Source organism: Microcebus murinus, chromosome 10 (assembly GCF_040939455.1).
Source record: "Microcebus murinus isolate Inina chromosome 10, M.murinus_Inina_mat1.0, whole genome shotgun sequence".
Taxonomy (NCBI): Eukaryota; Metazoa; Chordata; class Mammalia; order Primates; family Cheirogaleidae; genus Microcebus; species Microcebus murinus.
The window spans coordinates 18,207,136-18,232,168 of record NC_134113.1 but is presented as its reverse complement, the minus strand read 5'-3'; the positions used below and the strand labels follow the sequence as shown (position 1 = coordinate 18,232,168).

The window sequence follows — 25,033 nt, the reverse complement described above, 5'->3', positions numbered from 1 at the left end:
TTGGCAGACTCAACATCTATGGTCTATACTACCCAAACTGATCTACAGATTCAATGCAATACCTATTAAAATCCCAACATCATTCTTCACAGATATGGAAAAAATAATTTTACGCTTCATTTGGAACCAGAGAAGACCCCACATATCAAAAGCAATTCCAGACAATAAAAACAAAATGGGAGATATTAATATGCCAGATATCAAACTATACTACAAAGCTGTAGTAATCAATTTGGTATCGGCACAAAAATAGGAAAATTGACCAGTGGAACAGATCTGAGAACCCTGATATAAAGCCATCCTCATATAGCCATCTAATCTTTGACAAAGCAGACAAAAACATACACTGGGGAAAAGAATCCCTTTTCAATAAATGGTGCTGGGAAAACTGGATAGCCATCTGTAGAAGGCTGAAGCAGGATCCACACCTTTCACTTCTCACAAAAATCAACTCATGCTGGATAACAGACTTAAACCTAAGATATGAAACTATTCAAATCCTAGAGGAAAATGTTGGAAACACTCTCCTAGACATTGGCCTGGGAGAAGCATTTATGAAGAAGACTCCAAAAGCAATCACAGCAGCAACAAAAATAAATAAATGGAACATGACCAAACTAACAAGCTTTTTAAAAACATTTTTCAAATTTGCCATTCTAGATAACTACATAACTGAAGCCAAAATCCATAGCCCATGACTTAAAGTGTGGGACTTTTTGCTAGGTTTCACATCCCTTGCATCTAACTCAATATTTCCCAACTCTGGCTGCACATTACACAATACCTGACATACTTCAGAAAATATAGATACATGATCCTACCCCTGACCAACCAGTGAGGGTAGGGCCCACATATCTGTGCACAGTAAGCCCTCCAGTAATTAACATGTGTGATCAGGGTCTCAATCAGTCATCAGAGGTTTCAGGCACCGTCACCACTTTTATTCAGTCAAACAATCACGAACATACTAGAGCTCTACCATCAGTGACGTCTTTCTCCTCAGGTATCATTCTATAGACAGTCTTCATTTCAGAAACCAGCATTATATTCCCCTTTACAACTCTCATGTTCTTTTTTTTTTTTTTTTTTTTTGAGACAGAGTCTCATTTTGTTGCCCAGGCTAGAGTGAGTGCCATGGCATCGGTCTAGCTCACAGCAACCTCAAACTCCTGGGCTCAAGCAATTCCGCTGCCTCAGCCTCCTGAGTAGCTGGGATTACAGGCATGTGCCACCATGCCCGGCTAAATTTTTCTATATATATGTTAGTTGGCCAATTAACTTCTTTCTATTTATAGTAGAGACAGGGTCTCGCTCTTGGTCAAGCTGGTCTCGAACTCCTGACCTCGAGCAATCCCCCTCGCCTCGGCCTCCCAGAGTGCTAGGATTACAGGCGTGAGCCACCGCGCCCGGCCTCATGTTCTTTATATTTGATTGGTTTCACACCATTAACTTCACTTATGCCTCACAAAAACTCTCCAGCTACTCATTTTAGAAGGAACCTAAGTCTCAAAGACAGTAAAGCATCTTGTCATACCACTGGTCAGGCAGTGAAGAAACTGAGTTTGGGACACAGGGTCTTGAGAGAGTTTTGTTCTTCTACTACACCATCAATGCCGGTAGTGCCAGAGGTCATACCTGACCCCCGGGAACTGAGCTTGATGAAGCCAGGGATGCAAACCGCCACAGTGATAACGGCTAACAAATACTGAGTGCTGATCACCCGCCAGGCTCTGCCCTACTCTCCATGCCTTGATCCATGGAAAATGCTGTCAGCATTATTTCTAACATACAGGAGAAGAAATGACATCTTAGGCAGGGAAGTCAAGGACTCTTGTCTTGAGCCCAGTGAATGAAATTTAGCCAAATTGGGTTTTGCACCTATGTTTGCCTCCCAAAGGCCCACATTCTTAACTTCTCCCTCGGGCTACCTCAGGCTACAACTTAGCCCAAATACTGAGGCATTTGTATTTTGGCATCTTGTATAGATGCCAAAAAAAAAATTGGCATTTGTTAAAAAATTCTTCCCAATATACAGTTTGCAAGTTCTTTTCACGTGTAAGCATTTCCACTGCTTATTTTGCAGCACAGGTCTTCCATCTGTTGCTAATTTTATTTGAAATAATATTGCAGCAGACAGGAGATTTCAAGGTACAATAAAATAAGCATCAGGACTAAAAAGCAATTTACAGAAACAATTTCTCATTCCCTTTGAGCTGCAAAACAGCTCATGACAAATCCTGACAGATGTTGGTGGGTTCATTTTAGACTCAATAGAAAAAGACTCCTGCACATTCAGCCCCTCTGAGGTGCCAGCGAGCATGATGCTGACTCCACACCCACTCCTTAGAGCTAGCCCTCAAAATATAACTTCTGTGTGTTTGTTCCCCACTCTGTCTCTTCTCACTCATGCTCCTAACTCCAGCATGTTCATTTTATGAAGAGATTAGCGACAACTGTCCTAAAGGGTGGAAGGAAACACAAAGATCGTTAATTCCCCAAAGCTTATTTTGCCCTTCACTCTAAGTACAAATAGGAGCATAAAGTGAATTGATTTCATCTCTAGCATATCTAAAATCAAACAGAAACCTTAAATAGGTCTTCTGTTAACACTAAACACTCCAATGTTACACTCTTTGTAAGTAGTCTTAGACCATAAAACGGAGTTTAAGGAAGTCTGCCATCTCCCAGTCACCTTTTCTCCTAGCTGGGAGTGACAGTTATTTTTAAGCTAATGTTGTTGAGGCTAGGGGAAAAGTCCACGATGCCCCAAGCCCTGAGAGGTGGGAGAGCTTAGAGGCCAAGTGCACAAGCTCTGAGCCCAGATTGCACGGGTGAAATCTATGCTTTACTCTTTCCTGGCTGTGTTACATAGGTCAAGCTACTTGAATGCTCTCTGCCTCGGTTTCCCCATTCCCAAAATGAAAATAATGATAATACCTATGAACTCCACCAGTTTCTCAAGGTGAAAGTCTGAGAACTGAGAACATTCCTTCTTGGCTGAGACAGGAGGAAGGGAAGAATAACCATAGTAAAACATTCCCAGAACATTCTCCATAACAAAGGCATGTCAGAGCTTTATTCCAGCCTAAAGGAAGGGCATTTTTCCCACTCTATCCCCGTTTCACTTTCCTGTCTTACCTAAGAGGGAGAAAAAAAAAAATCAAAGCACTACATGTGAAGGTCACATCCCCACTAAAAGACTAAGATTTAATCCTAAAATTATAGGATCCTTCCCATCTCCTGCACCTTACCATCACACTAGCAGGGCTTCAGCATAAGAACAGTGGATTACAACTAAGAGAACCGCAAGATACAGACTCTCTCTGAGGAAGAAGAATAATCCTAGGGATGCCCAAAGTACAGAGGATAGAAAAAAGTAAGAACACTGGAAAAATGTGAAACTTCTGCCACCTATAGCTACAACAAGCATTAAACAAACACAGCCCAGTGCCTAGCCAGATTAACATAAAACCTCCCACTAAAGATTTGTTTATCCCAGTTTCTATTATCTGATATGTCATTCTTGGCTTCTTTTTTTTCTTTCAGAGATGAGAGCTCAATCTGTTGCCCAGGCTAGAGCGCGATGGCACAATCATAGCTCATTGCCTCCTCAAACTCCTCCGCTCAAGCAATCCTCCTGCCTCAGCCTCCTGAGTAACTAGGACTAGAGGTGCATGCCACCATGCCCAGCTAATTTTTTAATATTTTTCAATTTTTTTGTAGATTCAGGGTTTTGCTATATTTCCCAGGCTGGTCTCAAACTCCTGGCCTTAAGCATTCTTCCCGCCTTGGCCTCCAGAGTGCTGGGATTATAGACATGAACCGCCACACCCAGCCATCATGCTTGGCTTTCAGTGTAAAATTGTGAGGCATACCAAAGGCAAGGAAAACACAGACTGAAAAGACAAAGCAAGTATAAGTACCAAATTCAGATAGGACACAGAGGTTGGAATTGTCATAAAAGGAATTTAAAATAACTATGATTAATATGGGCTCTAATGGAAAAAGTAGACAGCATAAAAGAACAGATGGGTAAGGTAAGCAGAGAAATGGAAATTCTAAGAAAGAATTTTAAAAAATAGAAAAACACTATAGCAGAAATGAAAAATGCCCTTGATAGGCTCATTAATAGGTTGGACATGGCCAAAGAGAGAAATCAGTAAACTTGAAGATAGGTCAATAGGAACTCCACCAAACTAAAACACAAAGGGAAAGGGAATTAAAGCAAACCAACAAAAGGACACCACAGCACCTACACAAGGTGTAATGTGCATATAACTGGAATACTAGAGGAAGAAATGAGAGAAAATGAAACAGAAAAAATATACCTGAGACTTTCTAAAAATCGTGATAGACACCAAACAATGTATCCAGACACCTCAGAGAACATCTAGCAGGATAAATGAAACCAACCAAACAAACAAAAACCCAATGAACAAAAACAAATAAAAATTTAGGCATATCATTTTTTTAAGAAGGCATGTTCACATTTGCCTTTGTTTCATTTTTTAAATTTCAATAGATTTACAGGTACGAGTGCAGTGTTGTTACATGGATATATTTTATAGTGTTGAAGTCTGGACTTTTAGTGTACCCATCACCTGAATAGTGTACATTATACCCATTAGGTAATTTTTCACCCCTCACCCCCTCCCACCTTTGAATTATCCAATGTCTATTTCTTCCCTCTGTATGACCCTGCATACCCATAGCTTAGATCCCACTTGTGAGAATATAGGTATTTCATATTTAAACCAAACACAAAGAGAAAAATTTGAAAGATGCTAAAGGGCAGGGGAAAATATACACCTTATAGAGGAACAAGGATAAGAAGTGAGAGAGAATGATTATACAACATGGTGAGTGTAGTTAATAACATTGTATTGGATTTTGAAAATTGCTAAGAGAGTAGATTTTTGTGTTCTGTCTCACCACAAAAAATGATACATGAGATAACATATGTGTTAATTAGCTCAATGGATTCCACAATGTACCCTTATTTCCAAACATCATGTTATACACTATTATTTTTCTTTGTCAGTTTAAAAGTTAAATTAAATTTTAAAAAGCATTACAGCAGACTTCCCATCAGAAATCATGCAAGCAAGAAGAGAGTGGAATGAAATATTTAAAGCATTGAATGGCAAAAAACACCATCCCAGAATTCTATATCTGGCAAAATTATCCTTCAACATTGAAAGATGAATAAAGATATTTTTAGACAATAAAAAATAATGAGGAATCCATTGCCAGCAGGCCTGCCGTGCAAGAAATGTTAAAAGAAGTTCTTTAGGGAGAAGGAAAATAATATTGGTCATAAACTGATATCTACATAAAGAAAAGAAGGCTTAGAGAAGGAATAAATAAAGTAAAAGCTTTTATTTCTCTTATTGTTAATTTATCTAAAAGATAACTGCTTCTAAAAGAAGCTGACTCCCCACTTGATTCCAACACAGCCCCCTGTGTCCTCTATCGTGTCTCCTTTCCCTGCTTTATTTTATTCAATTAATATAACAATATCTCATAAATGTAATTGTTTACAAGTCTCGTGTCCTTTTCCCTCAGTAGAATGTAGGCTCTATGAGGCCAAGCACCATCTCTGAGTTATATCTCAAGCGCCTGTCCCATAGTACATGTTCAGAAACGTATCTTGGAAAGAACAAATGAGTGAATGAACCCCTCACCTCTCCAGTGGGTGCCCTTCAGTACTACAGCATCACCCTTCCCCACGTCGTCTCATCGCCAGTCTGCAGAATTCCTGCGGGGTGGCAACCACTTCACTTCTCTTTCCTCAGCGATTGGTCCACGGCACTCAGTTCATCACAATCACCCATTCTGGTTCTGGTAGTCATGGTGACTTGCCCCCTACCAAGGATGTCAAAGTTTTGTCTCAAACACCAGTCCCCCAAACTTGGTTGTGGCACCAATGTTTAAAGAAGAGTTCTAGGGCTCTGTCTCAGCTCATGGGGCAATTACTGATGTCTACCACGATGTGAGAAAGTGAAGTGGCTGTAAGAAGGGCAGGGATTGGTCAGAGCTCCAGCAGCCTGCCAACTATAAGGGGGCCTGCCCCTGTGTTCTGCGGGAGGGATGTTCCTGCTCTCACTATTACTCAATCACTACCCTTCCCCTAGCAAAGGGATGTGTGGAGTCAGCTTCTCACCATACATCAGAAGGTAGCAGTGGATCATTCAGATGTAGTTCACCCTCCTCTCACAATACCACCTCTTCCTCATGACACTGTCAGCTTTATTCAGCTACACTTAAATCACAGAAAATCTTCTCCAGCCCAGGAACACAGGTGCATATTGGAATCTTTTATATATTTTTAAACTTCTGGGCTAGACTGCAAAATGTTTCAAACATGAGATATATTAAAGAACACTGGTCTGAGTGCCAGAGCATTTGGTTCTAGTGGATTGATTCCTTGAATGAACATCTCTAGGCCTTAGTTTCTCTATTTATAGAAGAATTAAAATGATCTCTAAAATCTTCTCCAACTCTAATAAGCCTGTGTGTTTCTGAGTAGTTTTTTTTAAAAACTACATTGAACATTTTTTCTTTACTTATCTTTATTTATTTATATCTTCAATACATTATCTTACCATATGAAATTTCTATTTTTGTAGGTCTAAAATGGTCAGCTATAGGCAATTTGATATATTACTACTTAATACCATACTATAAAAGGATAAACATATACAAGTAGTTAAACAAAATAAATGCCTCAGGTTCACCCAATTTCATTATATGAATACCAATAATTTATTCATACATTCTCTTATTGATAGATATAAAGGTAAAGTTCAATTTTTTAAAATTTTACAATGCTATGAACATTCTTGTACATGTCTTCTTGTGCATGTATCCTAGTGCATGTATCTTCTTGTGCATGTATCTTCTTGTGCATGTATCTCTAGAAGTAGAACAGCCAAGTCATAGGGCATGCATGTCTTCAACCTTATTATATAATACCCATTGTTTTCCAAAGTGTTTATATCAATTTACATTTCCACCAGCAGTGTATACAGTTTTCTGTTGCTCCATATTCTTGCCAACACTTGCTATTACTTGAATTTTTTTTGAATTTTTGCCATTTTGATAGGTATAAAATGGTACTTCATTGTGGTTTTAATTTCCTGATAACAAATGAAACTCGAACATCTCTCCTCCCACTAAATCGTGCATCTGAATTGCTTACAAACTGTATAATTGTGGGTTGAATTTCAGCCCCTTTCCTTGCTCCTACCCTGTGTATTCTACCAGCTGGTGAATAGTGACATAGCCCTGGAGGACACAGTGGGGAGTACTTGGAGAACCCGCAATGTGGATCATCTGCCTCTAAATGAATAACCAGGAGTTGACCTTTGGGGATTGTACTCACACAATTCAAGTGCCATGACCCAGTGTAATATTTCACATCTTGCTAAAACTCTGGTCAAGCACTATTTTGCATGCAATTAAGTACTTGGGTGATTCTTTCATCTAAATTATTAACTTATGCCAACCACAGCTTGCTGGAGACACAAAAGGCTTATGCTACCTGCTTCTGTTATCACTCCAGACAGCACCTTAGCCTTATATGAAGCTGTTTCCAAGTTCCTCACTCTCCCCACTTGAGAATGTACAGTTTCTCAATGGCCCTTTTAAAATGAGATACTAAGATCAAAAATAAGGCTGTACATATGAATATTTTAAATCACATAATGCAACAGCACATACTCAGGAAACCAACCTTCCATTGTGTTTTTTCTTTAAGCGAAAAGCTGAAGGGTTTTTTCCTCAAGCTAGAGAACTCAACAGGAATGACAATCTTTCTTAAATAACTCTGTGAATAAATAATTCCGATGAATACAATTAAGGGGCAAGGTGGAAAAAAAAAGTCACATGTAGAGTCAGAAACAATTGAAAAAGAAATCCAGGCTCCACCCAACCCTGGCCTTTATTGAAGGGATCACCAGAGATCTATGTAGATATTATTTTGAAATTTAGAGCTTCAACTTGTATGAACAAGAATACCCATGCTGAGTTTTTGCGCCCCTCTGTGCAACAGCAAAAAGAACCCAACAGACCCTATTCTTGCATTAAAGCAACACACTGTGGAAAGCCTGAAAATAAACCATCTATGCTTGATTAATTAGGTTTGTAAGTATTGTTTCAGAACCAAACAATATTTCTAAAGATTTCAATAGTTCAAAGATTGCCCTATGGCCGTCTGGCCAATACATCTTCTAACACACGCGGTTTACAAGCATTTTTCTTCCCAATATGTTGTCTTTGGTTGGTGTGACATTGTTTGAGTGCAGGGCTATTTGGGTCAGAGTGGTTTTCTCCTCTGCACAGCAGTGGTGCTGAGCACAGCACTTCGACCATACATCTTCCATGTCATTTCCATCAAAGGCACATGATACTTCCTGGTGACCAATCAGGAGTGGTCCAGCATCCTAACAGAGGGCATATTGGCAAACCAAGCTTTCTTAATGACAGCTATTGTTCAAGGCCAACAAAAGGGAGGTCCTGAATATTAACATGTGGCCTTGTGTAAAGGTCACCGGTATGGCACATCCATCATATTTCACAACCGAGAAAGAGAACTTTGTAAGTTCTGTCAGAACCTACTGTTGTCCAAATAAATGTATTAGGCTGACAGCTGACATCAACAAGGCAAATGATCTTGAGTGATGATCTCTTCTTTAAACAAATATCCTTTCACGCCTTTGAAGCAGCAGCAGACATTACGGTGAGAGATGGTGTTTAAGGAATATACCTCAAGGCCACACGGGGTTAGAATAACCAGGCAACCCAATTAAAATATTAATTTAATAACATGTAATCATTAGGCCAAATGGCATCTCTTTCTAACAGGCATAACTTCCCGGACTGAAAAGAGAAATCACATATTTTAACATCTCAAAGCCTTGAATGGTCTTCTATAATGGTAAAGACCAACAAGTCCATGAAAATTCTATCAGTAAAATTTAGACTGTTAATATAATACGATTGTTAGAAGAGAACTCAAAGACCTGGATTTATTGACAACACGGCATTTTGGTTAAAGGCTACACAAAGTGAAGTACGATGACAGAATTGAGGGAGCTAAATGGTGTCACATTCATTTAATACTATAAACCTAAGAGCAAATAACAAGCTTTTTTTACAATCTTGATGAAAGACAGTTCTAGGTTCAATATAATAACCAGAATCCCATCCTCTCATATTCAAAATAGAACTATCTCTAATCAAGATTGTCAAGTAAGAAAGCCTGTTATTTACAGATATGAGGTTCTGGTTACTATACACCAACTTTTAAAATGTTGGAATTTATTTCTATTTAAGAGATCGGGGGAAAAAAATAAGCAAGAGAAAGACCCATGAATAAGCATGTATCTTAGCTCCCTTACTCTGGTTTTACTGTCATAGGGGATGGGGAGGCAGGGAAGAAGAGGAGGAGGAGGAAAAAGGAGGGGAGGAAAAGCAAGAGAGGAGTTCCTTTTAGTTCCTTGAGTACATTATACTCTCACTGGACACGCAGATACTTTATTTCCTTGTGGAATATTTTTCACAGTCCTTCTTCCTCTAACAAATTCCTACTTCTCCTTCAGTTCTTTTTTCTAGCCTCTGAATGTTTATGATCCTTCCTTTCCCTGTATGTTTTCACAGTTCCTTTGACTTGCTTTATCGGAACGGTCAAGGTTTAAATTGCTTATTGAATTATATTGCCTTCCAAATTACTCCAAACTCCACGAGGAGAGAGACAAGAGGTGTCTATTTCACCCTTGTAGTTGTTTCATACACATTTGTGCATAAAATAGTAACTTTCAGTGTAATACAAGATCCAAGTCTATATCTATCAACTCTTGACTTATAATAAGTTTCTGTTAAATAAAATAAAAAAGAATTCTCATTCATATGATGCATGGATTCAGCATTGAATCAATTTACCATGCCTACACTAAGTAACTACAATACAACCTCACCGATTATATTCCGTTATTTCAGTGCAAGGCGCAATCAGATAAGGGATAGAAAAGAGCCAACTTTTGAACTATCTTTGAAAAGGGCATTTTCTAGGCAAATTAATTGTGTAAATAAATATCAGAGACAAAGTTACTCAAAATAATGGTGTTTCCAAACACTTATCCACTTGTCTTGGCATCGACTCTTCCTTTTCACCTCTGCACATTTACTCCACCTTGCATGCCTTCCACCTGGAATGTTCTCTACCTGTCCTTCAAGGCCCAGGGTAAGTACCACTCCTTTTGTGAAGCTTTCCTCTGCTGCTTATGTTTACAACAACCTCCCTCCTTCTGAATGTCTCTAGTTCTTTCTTCCTGTATTCTCACTGGAAATATTGCAAATGAATGTATTAGGTGAGTATGACATTTTTTGTAAAAAAAAAAAAATTATTAGAGAGAATAAAGGAGCAAAAGATATGTGTCTTTAGACTTTTCTGAATCCAGCCCAATGCCTAGCATGTTGTACTCTGTAAATGTTCTATAAATAGTTGTTAAATAAATGCATTAATATATAAAAACAACCATTCTAAGTATTTAAGCAAGTTTTTTAAAAAAAATCTCTTGTTGGCAATGCTTTATTACACTTTATACTTGTACAGTAGTTATGTTTTATTCTGTCTGCTTAGACACACACACACACACACACAGAGATACACACAGACACACGCTTTCTTCAGGAAAATGATCTTGTGACTCTAATTGTTTTAAATGAGAACATCCTTCCTCTAAGATTCTTCCCTTGTCTATCAAGATGGTACCCCACTCGCTGTCCACAGTTGATTGGTCCAGGCTTGTGTGACTGACCTATATTTGGACAATCAAACTCCTTTGATAGATGTTTGCTCTCATGACCTAAGAGATCACATCTCAGTTCTTTTCTGGAGCCAGATGCTGTGAAATATGAGCTGGGCACTATTGGAGACCACGTTTTCAATCTTCACTGAAGAGGCTACAGTGAGGGAAAGAAGATGACATGCAGGAAGAATGAGCAGCACAAGGTGGAGGGTCCTAGGGGCACTGAAGGCTCTGGCTCGGACCTCCACTAAGGCCCACCTCACCCCAAAGTCCATGTACTTTAGATATATAAGCCATCTTCCTTTTGACCAATGTAGTTCAGGTTGACCTTTGTGATGTCTGATGTCTAATCAAAATAACGTTAATAAAGCTAATCACTATTATCGTATTTCATTAACTAAAAGTACATTTCTTTACAAGTTTAAACTGGTCTTGCTACCACAAATGTCTAAATTCATAAGAATGCATTAGATTAATCTGCTATTTCTCTTTTTAAAAAATGGAGTGCTAATGAAAAAGATATTTAGATAAGTTGTGAGGGATTTTTCATCCTCATAAATATGGTAAAATTACCATCTCTTAATGAATTCAAATAACAAAAGTGATAATGACAAGACCCCAGGTAACAATAATGCATAATTGCATATTTCCTACTGATTTATAAAATATTGCTCAGTTCCACTCTATTTGTTTCATCCTACATATAATGAAGAAATGGGCTGAGAAATTGTTACTTATTCAAGTTGCCCAACTTTTCATTGGTAGAAGCAATTTTATATGAGTGACCTAAAGAGCCTAGAACAATGTTTAGCACCTCGTAGATGCACGTATCCATTAATGCATTCTTCAACTCTTTTTTTTTTAATCTCCCAAAATTCTGTCCTTTTCCTGCCACATCATTACTAAACGCTCGAGGACCAAATCCTGAAGCTAAATTCTACAATCCTCCTTTCTGATTTAGGGCAGCCCCTAATCCTCTCTGCCTCTGTTTCCCATCAGAAAGAAAGACAGAAATAGTTATTATGTTCATCCAACAAAAAGGAAATTAATGGTTGATTAGATGCCTGTTGAACACAGTGAGGATGAAAACCAGTCTTCATGGTGAATTATTGAATTAGGGGGCCAACTTACAGTGAGGCTATGTCTACACAAAGCCAAACATCCAGTCAATTCAGCCATAGGAAAAAAAAATACACTTATGTGACAGGAAAAATGAAATTAGTAGATCAGGACTGTGCAGACAAAATAAAATGAAGAAATGAATGTCAATACACTAGCACAGTTACAGTCCTGGCAGAATTTGCAAACTTAAAGTACCTAAAAGCGAAACTTTTGATGCTCACTGTTAGAAAAGTAGACATCCTATTGAATATACTAAAATAGATTCATTAAATGTATGTGGGGATATACATTTCCCTCCTTCTTCTTGATATTTCTATTTCATTTTCAGAATTCAAATTTAAGATAGAAATCAAGAAAGAACAAAGCCAATATCCATAGGACTGAGTTACACCACAGCCCAGGATATTAAAAAGAAGACCTCTCCTTTGATAAGTCTGGCATATAACATATTATGATGCAATCATTCAACATGACTTAGTGTCATATTTGCTGAGTGAAACATTTTATCTTCATTTTCTATGAGGCACAAAGTATATTGAGATGCATTTTATCTATAGACAATTCTAAATAACAAAATTGATTTGGTGCTCACACTGATTTTTCCCAAACCCCTTTTAATACTACAGCAAAAATCAGAAATCCCTTTTAAAATGTGTAATTTTTTGCTTGATTCATTAGATAGTAGTTGTTGATTAGCATTAAAGGTATATATATATATATATATATATATATATATATATATATACATCAACTGTGCTTTTAGGAGATGTCATTTTAATGACCTGTATCATTTTTAGATTTATATTTCAATTACAAGCACTTGCAATATTATGATGCTGTAATAGTTAGAGCCCACAAACTCTAAATAGGCTCTAGAACTACATTAAGTATTCATAACTATTGACTCAGTAGGGTAGAAGTAGAGATGATGATAACTTTTGAGTAATTTATCACTCCATTAAGAATAAAATACAATGAATTAAAATTACAGATATTAATTAATAACTTATCAATTTAACTCTCCCACTAATGCTAAAAGAATTAGACCCAAGAGGTAGACAAAGGAAGCATTCTTGAAGACCAATTAGAAAGTATAGTTTTGTGAACTGAGTCCTGAACCCCAGGAATGAACACTTGCAGCTGCAACATGAACTGTTTTCTGTTGCCTTAAATACTACTGGGCCATATGGAGCATTTCTGAGAACCTTCTATTTTGAAATGTTCTGTTCATAGTTTATGCTTTTCCGTATGTCTCATCCTTACTTCAGAGTTCCTATTCATTTCCGTAAAAATAAGATCTTTGTTTTACAAGAGTTCATTTCTCCCTGTCCCCTCTCATCTCTATTATGACCACAAACATCCACTTGGGTTATTACAGCCACTCTAGGACCAGCTGATTGTAACAAGATGAATAGAGAATTATTTGCAAGAAAAACCACAGAGGCAAGATGATCTCTGGGGCTACAGACCTCCCATTTTTTTGATCATTCCAACCAACCCAGTGTGGAAGATAATAAACTTGACATTGGTGTTGAACTGTTTCAAAACGAATAAAATGTTTATAGAAGTCATTGTTGCAACTTTAAAGGAAGTGAAGGGATATATCATTTGGTTAGCTGAAAATTAACCAAAATGTGCTTTTCTGAAAAAGGAAGCTCCCTGTAGTTTGGGGTTGACTTCAAGCAATTATTCAAACAAAACAGTTGGCGCCTGTGTTGGTGACAAAGTAGTGTTTGCATAAAGTAGAGAGAGAAGACAAATATGCATGAAAATTAAATTTAGGCCTCTGGGACCGCCCTTTTGGGGCCATAGAAGAGCTGATTACATGTTCACAGCTGGAATTGGTGTTGGCAGGCAGGCCTTATTCATGGGCAGAGGGAGGGACTCCTTTTTTGAGCGACATTCTTATGGCAAAGCAAGAACAGTAGCATTAAAAGCATCTGATGCTTACAGACCTCAAGCCCCCTGGCCCCATGCTGCTCAGATCTGGCATCCAACTGCAGTTGTCCCCACTGAGAAATAATTATGTAGCTCAAAGTGTATGTGTCTGCTCAACTGCAGGTTCTCTCTCTCATCCTCATCACGTACGTCTTCATCAAAACTGCTTTCAGCAAATTTTCATTTAGAAGGTAGCAAATACAGCCAAGAGAACAGCCAATAGTCTGGATGACAGTATTCTGGTTGAGTCCTGCAATATTGAGATTGAAGGGCATGACATGATGCTGAAGTTGTCTTGTAACAAGGTCCTTTGGGTACTTTAATAACTAAAAGTGTGTGCTTTAGCATGCCCTCGGCAATAGTTCTGTCAGCTCTCCTGGCATCTCTGGAGGTTGATTGCAAAAATGGCCTCAATTCTTCACCCTTCCTTTGCAACGTGACATTGCCCATCTCAAGATAGACTCTATTTCCCTTAATCAGGGCTGGACTTGTGACACATTTTGTTTAACAGAATGTGGTACAACTGACAAAAAGGGATTCCTATGACAACTTAGAGCATGAGGGATGAGTCAAAATTAGCCTGTTGAATAGGGAGACATGGACAATAGCATCCTAAGGCAGGAAAAAGCATGCATGCTGTACTCAACAAGAATAATATATAAATTTCCTGGGCACTCCCGATGTGCCAGGAACTGTTCGAAGCATTTTACTTGTATTAACTAATTTAATCCCCACACAACAATCTGATGAGGTAACTATTACCTTCATATTTTTCAGATTAAGAAAACAAGGCCCATGGTGGTTAGGAATCTTAGCCAATGTCCTACAGACACTAATTGTCAGAGTTAGGATTCAAATGCAAGACCACTGGGCTTCAGAACCCCTGGTCTCTCATCACTATGCCACGGTGTTCTTGAAAGAACTGGAAGAAGCTCGGCAGGACAAGAACAGGTTGTCAAAGATGAAAACCAGGACTTCTGCAAAAGCCTCACAGCCCACAGGGGATAGGGGCAACTCATACTCCTTACCACTGCTTAAAATTGTTGTGATGCATTTGAGTTTTGTTTTTTTTTTTTCACTTGTTTATTGTCTGGCTGCCCCACTAGAACATACACTCTATAAGGTAGTGCCCTTGGTATTCTTGTTTAGTGCCTAGACCACCGTCTGGCATGTTAAAAGCACTTAATACATTTTACAAAATACACTAGAACCTTGACATTGCTTGAGATTGCTTTATTTTAAAAGTTTCAAAAATTTGGAATATTAACCAATAAAAGTATGCCCAAAGTAGGACAAGTAGAAGTGTGAGAAATAGTTAAAGAAGTGGTTCTCAAACTTCAGTGACCAAGAGTACTTTCTGTGTTAGGACCACTGGGGTAGAAAGCCCCCAGGTGATTCTGATCCAGGTAGTCTGTGGATAAGGTTGCCAGATTTAGCACATAAAACTACAGGACACCAGGTTAAACTTGAATTTCAGATAAACAATGAATATATTGCATGGAACATGCTTATACTAAAAAATTATCTGAAAGACTAAGTGTCATTTATTATATCTGAAAATACTGTCTGTGGAGTACACTTAGAGAAAAACTGTATTATAGAAAGTGATAGCCAGTCTGGAGAAAGTAATTTTGGTTGAGTAAAGGACATTAGTTATAGCAATATTCAAATATATAAAGAAAAAGGAACTCTAATCTCTGTTACTCTAGAAGACAGAACTAAAACCAGATGTTGAAGTCACCAGATACCACATTTTGATTCTCTCTAGAAAGAAACATTTCTAATAAATACAGGTGGGCAGTGGTGGAATGGGTTACCTCTCACAGCAGTGGTTTTCCATCTCCAGGAGTATATTAGCCATATTGTTAAAAGAATTGAATGAACGTTGAAGAACGGAGTCTATTCTGGGCGAGGGTAGAAATGTTGGTTTCAAAGACACTTCCAACACTAAGCATTCAGCATCTTGGAAGGAGTAAGAACAGACCTCCTCTGTATTAGAAGGGACTTCATTCATTGCAAGTAATCAGAATCCAACTCAAACAGGCTTAAGCAAAACATTTGAGTTTCTTATTCTGCACTGAAAGTTCCAGGAAGATTTTGACTCAGGCATTGCTGAATTCAGGTGTGTAGAAGTAGTGTCATCAAGATTCAGCTCAGTCTCTCGGCACCATTTTTCCCTATGTTGGCCTAATTCTCAAGCAGTCTCCTCCTTCATGGTGATAAAATGGTCCCCAGTGTTCCAGGTCAACAACCCAACAGGTTGACAATCTCATCAGGGGAAGCACATTCATCTTTCTCAATAGTTCCAGCAAAAATGCAAGGATAGCATCTCATGTCCTGTCGTGGGGCAGGTGCCAACCTCTGAACAAACACCACAATGTGAGGAGAATTAAATGCTCTCGTGGGAGTTATTTAGCTCTTGTGCTCATTACTGGGAATTGGAGTAGACTCAGCCCCACCCAAGTTATAAGGACTAAGATTGGGCGAGGAGAGTGATGTTAATAGAAAAAAGAGAGACTGGATGCTGGGCAGATAGCCCTATATCCAAATACAATCTAGGTCAGCACGTATGATGTGTATTAAATAGCATCATACATGATAACAAGATTTTATTATTAAAGTTGTCCTTCCCTAAGCCTTCACCATTTCTTCAGCAATTTCCTCCTTCACAATAGAAAGATGCATCTCTCCCTCCACCCCAAAACCCAGTTCCTTCCCGTAAGTTCAGTTCCATTGAAGGAAAACGTTTCTTGAACAGAAAACATTTCAATCCTCTAGAAAGATAACCTTTCCAATAAATACAGGTGGGCAATAGTGGGACAGGTTAGTTACCTCTCAGAGCAGTGGATTTCCATCTTCAGCAGGATGTAAGTCATACTGTTGAATGAATACTGAGGATGGGAGTCTGTCTGGGTGAAGAGTCCGAAGACTCTTCCGACTATAGCAAATCAGTACCTCGGAAGGAGGGAGAGATGGACCTCCTCTGTATTTCTTGACCATTTTGAATTGAAAACAATGATTGAGCACCTGTTCCAGATACTATTCCAAATACTAGAAATACAAAGATAACTTAAAAATGGTTCCTGCCTTTCAGAATACCCTGATCTAGTGAGGAAGAAAAAAAAAATGCAGGGGAGACATGAGGTGACAAGTACAGATAGGCAGACATGCATGCAGACTATGGCGGCAAAGGAGGCGGCACATAACCCACGGGGCACACAGAGGGCTCTTATTCCTGCCCTTTGCATAATGCAGGGGCCATATGCTTATGTGTAAGAATTTTTAACATCTTCTAGTTTGCCACCTTACTGTTTCAGCGGTTACTAAGATGCGCCCAAAGCGACTAAACTAAATGATGCCATTGCTCTTTACAAAACACAAAGGCTTTCAGGTTTCTAATAATAAAGCCTATATATTTATTGTACAAAATTTGGCAAATTAAAAGGGGAAAAAGTACATAACTACTATAAGCATTTTTGTGCTATTTTCATTCTAGCCTTTCTCCTATCTTTACAAATAGAGAACTGTAACAAAAATATATTAAAATAATATATGTATAATGTATATATACTATAATTATATATAATAGTACACTATGCATACATTATTATATATTATTATACATATATAATATATGCATATCCATGGACATATTTATATTATAACTATAGTAATACAGATGATTTTATATTCTAATTTTCATTTAACTTCATCATTAGACATTTCCCATGTCAATAAATATTCTTTGAAGACTTTCTATGACTCTATAATCGTGTATCACATGTACAATGATTTCACTGTTCTTTTCGGGCAGTCTCTTTGACAGAGGCAATAAAACGAAATTGTTAAGTACACCAGTTCATTTTGGCAGTCAAAGATGTCAAACTTCAAAACAGTCTGGGATGTACAACTTCAAAACATCAAAGTCCATAAACTTTTTGAAAAGATAAAAATGTTATGGGACTTTGCTCATTTACCACTGCATTTATAATAGTTTATGAAGTACTACATGAAGTATAACTAACAAATAACCCTCATGTGATTTTGTAATATCTTCCTCCACATTCAGACCAACAGCAAAGCATTCTTTATTACATTTATAGTTCTGGGTTGGGATGAATATCTATGACTTTTAATATTCTATTTAAAAGAATATAATAAGCCAAGCTGACTCCAGATGAACCTGTGTATATAGGATGTGGATCTTGATACCACTAATAATTTTCATATTATTTCATCTTATTTTGTAAATTTAAGAATGAGGAGGTGGTTCCACTGAAAGTAAAGGAATTTGCTCCCAGTAGTACACAGGGAATTCTAACAGGATCAGACTCACTGGTCTTAACAAGTGCCTTGGTGTCCAACTCTGGATAATCTGTAGCCTTTACCCTTAAACCAAAGTGCTTGGCTACTAAGGCTCAGAACACAGAAGCATTATATGTATTTGAATTTATTTCAGATATCCGGCCGTAACAAGCATGACCCCGTGGGGAACAATGAAGGCCATATGTCCACTATCACTACTGTTACTAAATCTTTACCTCTTGCTTTCCAATAGCATTATTTTTTGGTGTCTCTCTCTGTTCTAACTTTTCACAGGGCTTACCACCTCTATGATCTTGGATTATGGTTGTCTATGTCCTTACCTGACTGCCTTGTTTGCAAGGATTCCCTATGTCTTCGTCATCTATTTCATTTCCATGTGTTTAAATGTAAGGGTATAAGGAACTCAGTCTGCATCAAGATTTCACCAATCCTCTCTGCTACCCGCAAGCTTATTCCCCAAGACAGGACTGGCCAGATCATCAGCTATAGGGATCACTGTACCCCGAAGCAGGAAAATGGGATGGATTCATTCTGTGGCACCCCTATTTTCTTACATGCCTGTGGACGCATGTATCCTGTGGCACATTTTCTTACGCCCCTGCTCTCAGATCCCTGTACTGGAAGCACCAGGCAAAACTGCCATATGCCCCGACCCAGCTTTCCCATTAGTTGGTAAAACTGAGGCTTTAATTCAGTTCTGGATCCTTGTGTCTACTCTCAACTGGATGAGTAGGGGGGTTCATGACTGCCCCCAACCCCTGCTAACCACCACTATTCTCACAGTACAGAATACACCAAGCCGCAAGCTGCTGGGTGTGCCTCAGTGAGGGTGCAATCAGCTTCCTGCCACTGGATGTGCCCACCCCCTCCTGGAAAGGCCTTTGCTCCATGCATCGTTCACTCTCGTGTAATTTATTGAATACTGTATATTACATTGAAATTGTGACCATCATGCAACACTGTGAAGTAGAAAAATCTTAAGTAGAGCAATCAGCAAATCAGGGACCATCTGTAGTACTTTCCGATTAACCCTGATTTGATCATCAACTACTTACTGCAAGGAACTATCCATTCATTCCTTCATCCCTTTGTCAAATGGTTGCATGACTGCTGTGTGGCAGGGACTGTGCAAGGCTCTGCTCTTGTTGAGTTTACAGGGAGGTGGAGAGACTCTGACACCATGTAAGAAAGGGAAGATATGGGAGTCACAGTGCAGAGGAAACTGTATCTGGAAAGCCTGCAGGCCAGAGAGACGATGGAAGTTTGAAAAATAAGCAACTGTGAGGGAGCTTGGCATGGGAGCATAATTCGAGGGCACCTCCCAAGAGGCTTGGAGGGGACAGGGCTGAATCACGCGGGGCATTGGCAAGGATGTCAGCAGCCTAGACATGGAATTGGAGGAGAATTTATAGTCCTTGCCCACATGGGCAGGACGCACTGTAGCAGTGTAGGATCCAGGCATGGACGTCTGTGGAGAGTTAGACCAAGGAAGAGTTGGTTGTATGCAGTGGGGACAACAGGGAAAAGTGCACAGCATTGGAAATAGGCTCTGAAAAATGGGGAGGATCTCCATGAACAGAAATCTGGAGGAGGGAATTCTAGGGAATACATAGAAGCAGAAATTAGGAATATGACAATGAAAGCAGTTTGAGCACAAGGAAGTATAAAGAAAAGAGGAGTGGAAGAAGAGAAAGAAAAAGCAGCATGCACGCGTGTTCACACTAGGGAGTGATCTTTCATTGAGGACCTACATGCGGGGCTCTGGGCTTAGCACTTTACCAACCCTAGTTTGTTTAACCCTCAGGATCATCCCATTTAATGCATAAAAAACTGAAGCTTTCTTTTAACGTAGCTTGCTCCAAGATGATGAAGTAAGTGGTAGCCTGTCCAGCCCACTCATCATACCAATTGATTCCCAAACTCAGTAATAAGTCAGAATGCTGCAATTGGTATTTGGGAGCCAATTCCTTAGACAGTAAAGTGCAAAGATTTGGGATTTGAGATGTGAGACTAAGAACAGCACAGGGAGCTTGCTGACACAGCCATAAAACCCGAGTTTTCATGTTGTGACCCTTTTTAATTTACTAAGTAGCACTCATCGCTACCCAAAAATATTTTGGCTATGTGCTCTTCTGTCTCCATTCCACAGAGGCTGCTTAAAGAGAGGATTATGCCTCACTCGCCTGCCACCATATTCTCAGTAATGCCTGTCCCAGGCTATACACTTGCTGTGGGTTGAATTGTGTCCCCACAAAATTTCTGATAAAGCCCCAACTGCTGGTACCTGTGAATGTGAACTTATTTGGAAATGGGGTCTTTTGGGACATATTTAAGATATAAGTAATGTCCAGCCTATGGACCAAATCCAATCCATGGAAGAACTTGGATGGACCATGTCCTGCAAAACCTAAGATATTTATTATCTTGACCTGTACAGAAAACGTTGGCTGACCTTGGATTAACAAGTGTGCCCTTCTATTTTGAGAATCAAACAAACATTTAGGAAGCCACTTCAAATTGCATAACACATAAGCCAAAGGCTTGGTACACAAAGAGGAATTTCAGATGATAAGAAATGAACACATAAAATGCTGAATATGCTTCTCATCAAGCCATAAAAAAAGCAGAAATTTAAGAACAGAGTGACAGACATTTGTGTAATATCAACCTTAGTGGCTTCTATATCTCATTACCACAACCTCTAATGTCACCACATTTTTTTTCTTCAGAAAAGAGGCAATATATTAATAATATAGTGATTGAGATGATGGACTTTGAATTCAGACACACCTGGGTTTGAATTCCTTATTGGTTCTGTGACCTCAGGCAAGTTCATTACCCTCTCTGGACCACAATGTCCACATGTGTAGTTGTGATGATTTCATGAGATAATATGTATAAAGTTCTTATAGAATGCCTGTTACATAGTAAATGCACAATAAATAAGTCATTATTATTGTCAGAAACCAAAATTTTACCTGACTTTAATTCACATAACAAGGAACTATAGAGTTTATTCTTTAGAAAACATAGCTTCATTTCCAAATGGTTAAATTATGCTAGACTTACCAAAAGTTAAAAACAAATTTCAGAAGCAAGGAAGAAACAAAGAAGAATCAAAACCATTTTTCTTTTTTTCTGATATAGCAGGTAAAATGCTCTAAAAACTCAGAGTACATCACATTCAAGATTAGTTGAAAAATTCCCAGGGTCTTTTTTCAATATTATCTGGTTGCACTAGGACTAAGTTTTCAGTGATAGCATTTCAAATTGTAAACAGACACAAAAATAGGGAGGGCCTATAATTCTTCAACTTTTAATCACCAAGCCTCTTTGCTTTCAAAAGTTTTGCACAAAATGTGAGCCACTGTAGTTTTATCCAGGATGCTGTCTCTCTGTGGGGATTTAGTCTTGGAAGTCAATCTCCAGAATTAAGACCAAGAATAATGTCTCATATTTACTGTAAGATTGCAAAAGAGCATAAGACATTCTATTATAAAGACATCTGCACCCAAATGTTTATGGCAGCACAATTCACTATTGCAAGATCATGGAAACAACCCAAGTGCCCATCAATTCATGAGTGGATAATTAAAATTTGGTATATGCCCACATGGAATATTACTCAATTCTAAAAAATGACAGCGAGCTAGCACTGTTTATGCTATTCTGGATTAAGCTTAAGCCTGTTATCCAAAGTGAGGCGACCCAAGATGAAGACAATGGACTCCACATCTACTTGCCATCAAATTGGTACTGACTGATTAAAACTATGGTGCTCAAATGGTGGTAATGTTCACTAGGGATTAGGAAGGGGCAGGGAGACCCACATCCTAGGGTTATGGTGAGCATTGTAGGTGGGGGAGGGAATACCTCTAACTCTTCTTAGGGAGAGGCAAAGATATACAATGTAACCAAAATGTAAAAAAAACCAAAAAAACTTTTATCAGGAGGTGGGCAGGTGGGAGGGGAAGGATATATACTTACATAATGGGTGCGGTGCGCACCACCTGGGGGTCGGACATGTTTGATGTTCTGGCACAGAGGGAGGGAGGTGTGGCAGGGGCAATATATGTAACCCTAACAATATTTGTACCCCAATAATATGATAAAATAAAAGGAAAAAAATATTGCAAAGATGTGGAAACAACCCAAGTACCCATCAATACATGAGTGGATTACTAAAATGTGGTATGTGTATACCATGGAGTTCTACTCAGCCACAGAAAATAATGGTGATATAGCACTTCTTATATTATCCTGGATAGAGCTGGGGCCCATTCTACTCAGTGAAGTATCCCAAGAATGGAAAAACAAGCAGCACATGGACTCACCATCAAATTGGTATTAATTGATCAACACTTACATGCACATATAGTAATAACATTCATTGGGTGTCGGCAGGTGGGAGGGGGCAGGAGGGGATGGGTATATTTACACCTAATGGGTGTGGTGCACACCATCTGGGGGATGGATGGATACGCTTGAAGCTCTGACTCTGGTGGGGCAAAGACAATATATGTAACCTAAACATTCATTTGTATACCTGCAATATGCTGAAATAATAATAATAAAAAAGAACCAGGCCTATAACAGCAGCATAAGTACCTGCCTGGGGCTGCAACTTCAGTGGCCTTACTTCAAGTGCTGTGAGTTAATTAAAATTTAAGTTGCTGAGTGTGAACAATCTTAGCTTAATTTGTATTTTTATGCATATAAATGCCGAGTTAATCTCTAATTGGCAACTTTCACCTCCTTCTTCCATTGTTTCTTTCGGACAATGTAAAATCCAAAAAGCATCTAAGTTGTGCCTATAAAAGGTTCAAATGTTCATATTACTCCCAGTTTTCCTATATCAGAACCTCTGGAGAAGAATAAAAAACAAAACCCACATGAACTCACTTCGGTGGGATGAAGTATCCTGAATCTAAACCAGCTCTTATCTTAACTTGCCTATGTGAGATTTACAAACAGGAAGAGAACAAATAAGGAGTAATTTAAATTTTAATTTAAAAACCCCTCTATTTTCTTCTCCCTTATCAAACTGCCAGCATTTTTCCTGCTGACAATGAGCAAGTGTCATTGGCATTGGCCAGACCCTACCCACAACCAAGGAATCTCTTTCATCTAAAACCCTGATCCCTTTAATAAACAAAATACGAAAAGGCAGTCAAAATTACGCTGTGGCTTTATAAAAGAAGGCAGGGAAATCCTCCGAGTACAATCCCCTACTTGTTATTTTCACATACCATGTGACTCCAAGTCATTCTGAAGGATAAAGAGACAGGGCTGCCACTAGATCCCAGCCATCATTCCCCCCGCGTTCCCAGCCCTGGCCCATCTGTTCTCCAGAGGCCACGTGAATGGCATATGTCAAGAGAGTCAGAGCTGTGCAAACTGCCCAAAGAAATCGCTCGGCCAACTTCCCTTTGCTTCCACGGCTTCAGCAATTGTTGCTGAGCCAGCCACCATATGGCGAATAATTAGTTTTTCGACCCCACTCAAGAAAAATGTCCGCTTCATTGCCAAGCGTTAGCAATATGTGTGTTAATGAACAGTGGGAGATGAATGCCTATACATTAACAAAAGTTGGGATTTTTTTTCTCTTTTCCAGCTTCGAGCTCTGTCCCTTTTGCTTTGGCCCCTTTCAAGGAGGTGACAGTCTGGAATCCATAGCATTTAGGAGCACACTGTATTTTATTTTTTCAAGAGAGGCTGCAATCCAAGGAGGTATGCCCTTTTTCACAGCCAAATGTCTTTCTTTTAATAAAATGGCTCTAATCTTCTTTTTCTCAAAATGGTGAATTCCGCACATAAAGATGGGGACATCAGGGTTGAATAACACAATGCTTTTTGCTGTGGATGCATAAGAGGTAAGCATAAATTTATAGTGAATGTTATTAGTGCCTTGTGCTCAAGCAGGATGCACACTTTTAGCTTCTTTAAATAAACTTTTTACCTTCTCACTCCAATGGAAAATATACAGGATGCTTTTAGCATGAAGATTTAAAATCCCAGTTCAGATTTCAAGTTCACTATCCCAAGAGTAGAAACCTTAATAAGCAGATAGTTTCTCTCAAAAGGGAAAGATCTTTGTGTGGTTAGAAAATAAACATTTATTTAACATATATGGTGCAAGATAAAAATCCCTAAGTTTGCATCCATTTTTGCATTTTCTGGAGCAAGTCAACACTGATTTGTCCCACATAAGTTTTGAAGCTGCTTTCTGACCTTGGCCTTCGCATTCTTTGCATGCAGACATACTGACCTTGAGAAAAAGCGACGAGCAATTGAAATGTTCTCTAATGTAATTCTCAAAGAATCTTGCTATAGGTCAGTGGTTCTTAAATATCTTCAGTTTGCAGACCATCGTACCATGGCAGAAGTCCCCAAAGATCCTCCCTCTTATTTGTGATTAAAAAAAAAAAAATGCCTTGCCAGAATAAATCAGCAGAGAGGTGCTGATTTAATGAGACAGCCAAGAGAAATCTCACAAGCAAAATGCGAATTAGCGCCAGACACAATGGCAACTGTTATTTTCTTTTTATACTTGTACTCAATTAGAATAATACCTGCATGGCCCTCCAGACTATAAACTCACTGAGGATATGACTGCCTCTGTTTTGCGCACAGTTTATCTTTAATACCTAGAGCTCAGGTACCCAACTGGGTGTTGGGAATACAGTATATAAATTTTCAACAAGTAGTTGTTGGGTAGCTACTTTAAATATTTTAAACAATGTTGAATATTATAAGACACCAGCCTAGGAACCATGGGCATTTTGTAGACCACAGTTAGAGGATCTTTGCCAGGGGATATTGTGAGGTGATATTGA

At 38.7% G+C, this 25,033-nt stretch overlaps 1 protein-coding gene across 2 annotated transcripts in view; it reads right to left on the bottom strand.

Moving 5' to 3' along the window:
• The window catches only part of C10H12orf42 (chromosome 10 C12orf42 homolog), a 133,474-nt gene that overhangs the window by 9,684 nt on the left and 98,757 nt on the right, over nt 1-25,033 (bottom strand). Inside the window, exon 1 of one of the 2 annotated variants that reach the window (XM_012772689.3) lies at nt 5,685-5,755. The exons of the other annotated variant lie outside the window; for it this stretch is intronic. The gene's annotated coding sequence lies outside the window, so the exon portion shown is untranslated. Of the gene's footprint in view, nt 1-5,684; nt 5,756-25,033 lie in introns of those variants that run through there. 2 annotated transcript variants of the gene reach the window in all.